We start from the raw sequence: 8,286 nt of genomic DNA on the forward strand, positions 1-8,286 counted from the left end.
TACACAAACAAAAATAAACAATATGCTTTTAAGCTATTTAACAAAATCCAGGGAGATTATTTACAAATATATTAAATAAGGTTAATAAATTAAGATTTTTTTGGTTTTCTTACATTTTCTCCACCAGTGATGCAATGCAGCAAATTAGGTTGATGGCCTGTCCAGGTTTCACTCTGGGTCTTGATTCACTGCTGGAGGAAGGCATCAGAACCTCTGTGACCTTGAGCAAGCGGTTGGATAAAACGACAAAAGTGGAGCTTCAGATGAGAATGGGAGCCGCTGAGTCCTGCAGAGAGGAGATGATGCTGATAACCAGCTGGCAACATGCTGGACATTTTCATAGAAGAGGCTTTTTGGCTCTTGGCATCCATCTCCTTTATTCTCCTGTCCTCCTTTTGTCCCAGCAGCGAATTGCCTGAAACCGGCTGATTTTGGCTTCACAAAGCCAGTCTAACAGACACAGAAAAACTGTTTATTGGAAACTTATTGGAAACAAAACCAGAATAACTCAGAGATAAAGGAAATTAGAACTGCAGTGACTGTTGTAATGTGAATACAATGTTAACACAACCATCATTAGATGACTGGAGACCAAACACACACACACTACAAGCTGAAATATTAATTAATTAAACCAAAAGAATACTGACCAAATCTGTACATTATTCTTCTGCCTCCAACATGGTAAATTATATCCAAAGTCTCAATGATATTTTCACTGATTGCCATGTAATCAACCAAAAAACCAAACTCTGGTCCTCCAAACCTCGGCCTGGGTTCGGTTGAAGCGAACTCTGGCTCGCCAAGTAGAACAGAAATCACTCCAAAAGCAGGAAGTGGACTACAGCACAGGGCATTCTGGGTAAATACAACAAAGCTAGCATGCTAGCTTAGCACTAGCAGGAAAAATGGCTCCTGGTCTTTAGCCAAAGACTAAAGAGAAATCCTCCAACCGCTAAAATCTGACGCCTGCATCTTGTTTCCATCTGGTGAAGAAGGAAGTTGCTCTCAGTGTCTTCAGAGGTTTTTGTGTCGTTTCCTTCAGTGGTTCTTGGTGCAGCGCCCCCACAGGCCAGAAGGGGAACAGGCTGGTTTGACTCAGAACCACAGCAGCTGGACATAAAACAGACTATCGGGGGGGAAACAGCCTTATTAAACTGTGTATGTTTCCGGTTTCGTATGCAGAGAGAGTCTAATGGTTGCTATGGAGACCTGGAGTTCTCCAGCTGTGAGCTTTGGAGACTTTTTTAGCCTTCTCTAACATCAAGATTAAAATGGGTCAATATCCAGCCTGGAGGCCGCTCTGCCTTGTCATGTTTATATTTATTCATTAAGCCCTTGAGAACCAAACTCCTATAAACTCCAAGTAGCCTAAAACAATATTTTTTCCCTGTGTTTGATTTTGCGCCTGTGATAAAGGATGGATTTCACCAGGGGTGTCAACAGATTTGTCTGTGTCTGGTTGCCATCCACCTGGGCCAGCGGCGCCTCGGGTAAATCTCCATCAGCCATCATCTCCTGTCACTACAAACATTCAGCAGCGCAGACGGCGGCGCCCTGTGGCCTGTAGAGTCACGGTTAAACGCAACGCACTTTTCTTCTGGCTGGCATGTCGCCCAGCAGGGGGGCAGCCTGCTGTGTGAGCCAGCCATTAATACAAACACTGAGCAGTGTGTCTCTCTGTGTGTGTGTGAAATGAACCAAACCTTGTGCAATAGTGTGTTTAATTATTAGTTTCCCTCCATTTGAAAGCCACAGAGGCTGCAGCCATCGGTCTGAGGGAGAGCGCTTCTGAAAGTCATTTTTACTTACAGCAGATGAGTTGAGAGCAGTGGATATGATTAATAACCCACACAGACATTTGTTAAATTAATCAGGCGATTGTAGATGTAGATTTAGAAGAAGCAGCTCATTTCCATCCATTTAGGATGAGTAAGAGCCAAACGTCTGTTTCACATGCTGATGATCGCTGCAGAGAAATTTACAGCAGAGTCCAGGATCTTTTCATCCGATGATGTAACCATGTCAACCCATCACAAGGCTGCTCTGGTGCCCCTGATTGGTCCTCTACCTGCCTTATCACCTGAGGGAATATGACTCATCAGACCTCCATTAAGGGACTGTCATATCGCTGTCTGGATTCGGTTCATCACTGACCTGCTGCAACAGAATCAGCTCCAGTGTTTGTCACCATGAGGGAGCAGAAACAGAAGAGGCTTTTAGCAGAGATAACCTTGGTGCTGTTGCTTTACTGAGCTGAATATTCCTCCATGTTTCTTGGCTGCAGCTGATACTATTTTATGTTAATCAACTGAGAGCTGTAATGTTTGCCAGAGATTAAAACGTAAAAGGCTCTTTAAATCACAGCACCGCCGCTCTGCAGAGTGCATGGTGATATTAAAACCTCAGGTTGTTTCTGATTGATGTCACACCTGTTCTCAATCATCCAACACTCAGAGTATTCACACCTGATCCGTTTGGTCCGCTTCAAACAGACCAGAGTTCATCTCCCCGTTGGTCCGGACCGTTTCTCAAAAAATACTCAAACAACCAACCAAACCCAGAATCACTTTCTGAAGCGTCTTGGTCGACTTCGGGAGAGAATACAGAATGACCTCCAGCCCAACCAGCAACAGGACACTAATATTGTTTTGGACTTTTTGAGCCACCGTAGCTGGGCATCATGTTAAAACGAGTCCTTCAGTAGCTGCATTTCCATCAACCGTAAAACCTCTCGTTTAATAAAAGGTTTTTGCGTTGGGGTGACGTGGTTTCTCAGCTGTACTGGAATAGATGGATTCTGAGGAACTGCAATGGAAACACTTTTTGCATCATACGAGTCATGTAATCAACAGGCAGATGTTTCTACTGGAGGAAACCATGAAGAAGACGACAGGAAGTGGAGGGAGGATGATGATTGTTTCTGTTTTTCAATGTGCAGCTGGTTCCTCCATCTCATGGTTCATAAAAAGCTGCATCATTCCAACGTGTTGAATCAATCGCTCTTCTGAAAAATTGACGACTACCATTTCCCCAAAGAGCTGCTTCCAAGTAGGCGGGGCTAGTCACTCCATCACCTGGATAAGATGCCGACGTCTCCTCTGATTGGCTGATGAGCGTTAGCGCCATGGCTGAATTTATATCTCCTTTACTGTTTACGTCCCTCACTGATGTTTAATGATTGTGTTTTTCAAATCCATGTAGAAACGTAGAGGATCGGTTTAGGGACGTTAGTAAAACTCAGTTTTATTAAGGTGATATGGTACAAATTCTGAAAGGTTCCCATTCTGTTTCAGGACAGAGCAAAGCGATTGGTCGATGTCTAAGAGAAAAACTGATCTCAGCAGAAAAGGGCCAAAAGCCCGACTGCTTCATTGCAGAACCACTCAGCCTCCTGCTTCCTCCTTTTATGAACCCTGGAGTTGAAATGAACACTACATGAGCAAATGAAAAAAACACTGAATAGATTTCATATATGATGACTCACATAAATAAAAAACTTTAGGCGCTGGTCATTTGGATCTTTAACACAAACAATAAGAACCAAGAAGCAGCTGGGAGCCACTTTGAGTTTATAATTTGTGTTTCAAACAGACCAGGGTTTAAAATGGGTTTGTTTTCTCACTTCCTGCATTAGTCTGGAGCCACATTTGACTGATCTGAACCTGCAGGACCCAGGATGGACCCCTGAGGAACTCCACAGATAAGTGGAGCTGCAGCAGCAGAATCTGGACAGAGACAGCTGAGAGTGAAACATGAACCTCAGACCTGTGGAAGATCTGGGCCTGCAGAGCAGGAACAGAAAGTAGAAGATGAAGGTAGAAGAGCAGGTCTGCTCCGGCTGTAAACGCCAAACCAACAGGGTGTGAAAGGACATCAGCAGTTTCAGCCTCTGATCTACAACCAGCACCGTTTCACATCCCAGAGACTTTAGATCTGACTATTTACAGAGCTCCACTTCGATCCCAGCTAAAAGCATTTTTTTTATTTATGCTGCTTCCTGGTTTAGGGAGGTGAAGCAGATCAGAGATCAGAACACAGGAAGAAAGTTTTTATAGCACATCTGAAAAGGCTAGCTTTAATCTGAAGGAAACAAGGAAATAATCAAAATAAAAACCCAAACCCCCAGAATCACGGCAGCCTCGGCTTTATGTGAATTATTAAACATATTTAATTTGAATGTTAGAAACGCTGTGCGTTCATCTCGCTGCTGCAGAGCGGCAGGTCTCAGCGGCACCACGCAATGAAAAACTTTCACTGTTTCCATTTGATTTGCAGGATGTAGAGAAGTCCAGGCTGTAAAAACATCAGACTCTAATACTGTGTTTAAATTTGACTGAACCAGCTGAAAGGGAATTAAATGCTGCATAAATCTATAATGTCTATTTTTAATTTGCTAGGTTATAAAAGTTTAAGAAATATATAAAAAAAAACAGTTTGTCAGACTGCAGAGGATCAGATGAAACGTTTTCTCTTCTCCACTATTTAAAGCAGGTTGGATTTGCTTCATTGTTCAGGCGCCTTTGTGTCAGAATATTATGCAAATCCTCCTCAGTCTGTCGATCTGAGCTCTGGCTCTCAGCACTGACTGGACTCAGGAAGATGATAAAACCCTCACACTCAGTAAGAAATTCATGTCATTCTTTTTACCACAGATTTACCTAAACAGTAACTGCACATAAATAACTTACCCCAACGAGCAAAATAATAAAAAAAAAGACAATGACCCAGTTTTAAAAACTCAATGTCACTCAGAAATCTGCTTTTGTTGGCTAACAGGAACCATTTTGCAGATCTGAACACATTTCTGTCATGACTGGCAGTGACGGATGTGTCTGAAGAACTAAACGGACCTGCAGCCAGTCGGACTCCCAGCATTAAACTGGCCTCCCCTGTGGAGGACATATTGGATCTCAACAGGAGCTTTCTGACTAAATAAAGTCTAAATAAATAATTAACGTCTGCAGAAACAAAGACAAGGATCTGCATGTTGCTTCTGAATGTGACAGAGCTGAAATGGATGGGTTTATCCTGTGGTTGTTGTGCAGAAGATCAGATTCAGAGTTTCTTCTTCTCAACTGGACAGAAAAAGAAAAATATCTGCTGAAACCTGAAGAAAGAAAAACGTTTCAGCGACTCTGAAAACAGGTTAGAAGTGATCAGATCTAAAAGTGAGACAGAAATACCACTGTACAGATTTCATTCCTGTTAGTCTCTCACACACACACACACACACACACACACACACACACACGATTTATTTCAACGTAGCATCAATTATGAATCACCTGCCTTCTTCACTATGCATCAGTTGAGGCAAAGCAAATAAAGACTTTATTCTATATTAAGTGCATGAGACAGAGAAATGACCTAAAAACACTTGATGTGTGAATGTGTGTGAGCTTTGCATGATGTGTTTGTGAGCTGAAGTGTAATCGCTGCAGCAGGAAGTCAGAAAATCAAACTTCTGATTATATGTTCACTTTTAGGATTAAAGACTTTCAGCTGCCATCAGCTAAACCACCAAACGGCCTCAGTAAAGATCGGAGCTCTAACTGGAGACCAGCTCCTCTCCATCGCTCTGTCTGCAGCTGACACACCTTCAGCTCTGTTTTCGGTTTTCCATGAGGTTTGGGAATGTGTTTATGGGATTTTTTCACAATTCTTCCAGAGCCTCAAGAGGAAACCCTGGAACTATTTCTATAAAACCACGATCATGAAAATCACCATAAAGCTTTGAATTCTGCAGCTTTTTGGTTCCTTTAACTGGATCAGAGGGGTTAAAGGTCAGCCTACGCCACTATCTACCTTCCACTAAACTTTCAGGCAAGCAACCAAACTAAACTACCAAAGCCAGATTCACTTTCTTGAGATTCACGACTGTGGAGAACATTTTGAGCCCAGAGGAGATGCATTCATCAATGATCCATTTTTTATTAGTTATGACTTCCTAAAAAATATTGAACCATGAGTTTCTACAACCTGCTGCATAATTAATGCATGTAGTCTTGGTCTTTCTAATAAGTTTTTAACATAACTTTTCTAGCTGTAGATGAAACATAAAAGTTGTTTTTTCAGTGAAATTAAATCATAGAACAAAGAATCTGAGGAACCTGGAGGTCAAAAAAAAGTTATTAAAGTTCTGGTGACATTATTAATTATTAATGAAGCTAAACCAGACCAAACTTCTCCTGTTTTAGACCATTACCAACAAATCAGCAAAAATTATTTATATTTACTACAGTAACGACAGAAAAAAAATAATTTTTATTTATTAATGTCATCAGGCTCAAAAGTTTACATACAGAATGGCTTCTGTCTCTAAACACAGGCAGTTTGGATCTCCCACAGTCCAAAAGCAACAGCGAGGTTACAGATGTTCCCTGGTTGCTTTCATGCAGAGGTCAACTCAAACTGCAGATCTCTTAAACACACAGGACCGACCAGCAGACCTCAGCAGACCAGAAGGATTCAACCGTCCCAAAACACAAGCCAGATACTGCCATCAGAGAAAACTTTGATCCAACTGTTCTCTGTCCTTCCAGTCAGTCATCACAAACAAACACAGTTTAGCCGTTACATCACTTCCAGGTCCATCTGCTCTGATTCTGCCTCAAACTGGGTCCAAATCAGAAACAGTTTCACCACATGACATTTTAAACTGAGGCTGGAAACTGTAAGCATTACAGAAAATAATGTAACCCAAAATAAAATCAGACAATGATAAATTGATAAAAAATAAATATTTTGCAATCTAAGAACCATCAACTGAGGCTCTAATCAACCTTTGACCTCCAGCTGTAATTAAACAGACGTGGCTCCTTTAAGGCCGCCACACTGACTGAAGATTTAACTGAAGCAGAAACAGGTGAAGATTTGATCATCAAAAAGCATTTTAACTATGTATTGAATATTTATGGAGGATTTGGATCATTAGCATGTAGCCATTAGCTCATTAGGAAGAGAGAATAAAATAATTACTAAGAGCAAATAAGGTCTAGTGTTTAGTAAAATATGAAGTAGTGTTGGGAGGAGTTTATTGGTGAATACATAATGTAAAGAAGAGACCTGAAGGAGCTGACATGTCCTGACTCACCAGTCTCTCCCTGTCCTCTCCAGGGTGTTTGGACAAATCCATCCCCAGGCGTCCAAACTCCATTTATAGTTCCTGGGACAGATCGAGAGAGAGAGAGAGAGAGAGAGAGAGAGGGAGGGAGGGAGGGAGGGAGGGAGAGAAAGATTTGAGTTGGTGATTTATGATGTAAGGCTAAAATATTAAATATTAATGAAAACTAAATTATATGTATTAAAATGTATTTTATTTCTGTAGATGGAAGTTGTAAGATGCCAAACTCACCTGAGTGAAGGTTTAATCCTTCACAGTCGTAAGTGTATAGTCAAATCATCCAGTAAGAGAAACTGCAAGAGCAGTTGGACAGAGGAGATAAAACTAGATATGATTATATCCAAAAGAAAGATGGAGAATTTAAATATGTATTAGAATAAAGAAATGATTTATTATATAACATCTGAGATTTAGTCACAGGATTAAAAAACACTTAAAATATTCAGCAGATATTCCACAGGTTGACGTGTTCACTGAGGATAAATAGAATATATTTCCAAATACACACGAGATATTAATTATATCTCATGTGTATAAAAGTATAGAATAATAGAATAAAAATAAAATAGAATAATAGAATAAAAGTAATCTAGAAGTGAAGGAACTGCTCCAGAGGTCGTCTGGGGACGCAGCTTTCCAGAGTTTTTAGTTTCTTTAGAAGAATAGATATTTTGGAAACGACCTGGTAGCATTATAGCATCTTGTTCATACTTAACAGAGAAGGTGGCTCTAATGCACCTTAAAGTCGTTTGCCAACCACCATAAAGAATACAAAAACAATATTAGAGGGTTTTTTGGTGCTGTTAGGCGATTTGTCCTGAATTGTCCAGAAAACGGAGCCAACTTTGGACCAATAAACCTTCTGCTTCCTCCTCCTCGCCCCGTCTGGCACCTCCCTGTGAGTCCAGAGAGGAAAATGTGTCAAACCACCGAAAGAAAGATTTAACACATGCAGGAGGCGTCATGCTCTGCTGAGAGAGAGATGAAGACAGAACAGATCCGGTTCCTTTAAACGGGTCAAAGTGATCCAGAAAAACTGCTGCTGCTGTTTTGAATTGGACCTAATGAACATCTGCATGTCTGCAGCAGCAGAGACGCTCCAGGGGAACTGAAACAGGCGATGGATCGTTTTCCACAGAAGTAATTCTGAAGAAAATTAA

General features: G+C 41.1%; 1 long non-coding RNA gene across 1 annotated transcript; it reads right to left on the minus strand.

Moving 5' to 3' along the window:
- Window positions 1–4,397: 4,397 nt before the first annotated feature.
- LOC107834005 (uncharacterized) lies at window positions 4,398–7,643 on the minus strand. The gene is made up of 3 exons (XR_001659781.1): window positions 7,358–7,643; window positions 7,097–7,168; window positions 4,398–5,110 (listed from the first exon to the last, which is right to left on the minus strand). It is a non-coding gene; the product is annotated as an uncharacterized LOC107834005 (long non-coding RNA).
- Window positions 7,644–8,286: the final 643 nt, after the last annotated feature.

Source organism: Poecilia formosa, unplaced genomic scaffold (assembly GCF_000485575.1).
Source record: "Poecilia formosa unplaced genomic scaffold, Poecilia_formosa-5.1.2 Scaffold498, whole genome shotgun sequence".
In the NCBI taxonomy this organism is placed as follows: Eukaryota; Metazoa; Chordata; class Actinopteri; order Cyprinodontiformes; family Poeciliidae; genus Poecilia; species Poecilia formosa.